Raw genomic sequence first — 733 nt, forward strand, 5'->3', positions numbered from 1 at the left:
GTTTCTTTTGTTGCAGGGTAGCTGTGAGTCAGTGACTCCTTGGCAATGCAACCATACAAAAGCAACAACACCAAAAATCTTGCTTTCAGCCAATACTCATCAGACATCAGCAGGGAGATTCTTCATTTCAAATCCTCTTCTGAATCCAACTTGGAATTTGACAGATACCTGTTAATGTGCTACTCTAATTGTTTTTGAATTATCTTTAGCAAGATTTTGCTTAAGCATGATATTGCTTAAAAATGTCCACATTCTATTGGATCATCTTTTTTAATGACACAAGTATAGATCTCTTCTAGTTAGTTGATTCTAGTTAGATCTTTTAAATTTCGTGGCATGGATGAAAGAACACAGTTAGGGCAACATCTGTATATTCAACAGGTCAGTTGCTATTCCATCAATTCCTAACACCATATTTTATTTTTTTTATCAATGCCTTCAATGAAGCTTGGACTTCTTCTCTCAGTATCATTGGTTATTAATCATATCCCTTTTGAAATAGTTGAGTATTGACCAACTTCTTTTTTGGTAAAATGACTCTGAATTTCTTTCATCTTCTGTTGGTTCTTCAGGACTGTTCAATGTTTTCCCGTAGAATCGTGTTTCTACAGAACCTCACAGGGTTCAGTATTGCAATTCTAGACTTGAATCTCTTACTCAGTTCTTTCAGCTTGTCAAATGCCAAGCACATTCTGCCCTTTGGATTTTCTAACTCTAGGTTTTCTTGAGCTGA

Source organism: Elephantulus edwardii, unplaced genomic scaffold (genome assembly GCF_000299155.1).
Source record: "Elephantulus edwardii isolate Elephantulus edwardi_28Jun2011 unplaced genomic scaffold, EleEdw1.0 scaffold00036, whole genome shotgun sequence".
Taxonomy (NCBI): Eukaryota; Metazoa; Chordata; class Mammalia; order Macroscelidea; family Macroscelididae; genus Elephantulus; species Elephantulus edwardii.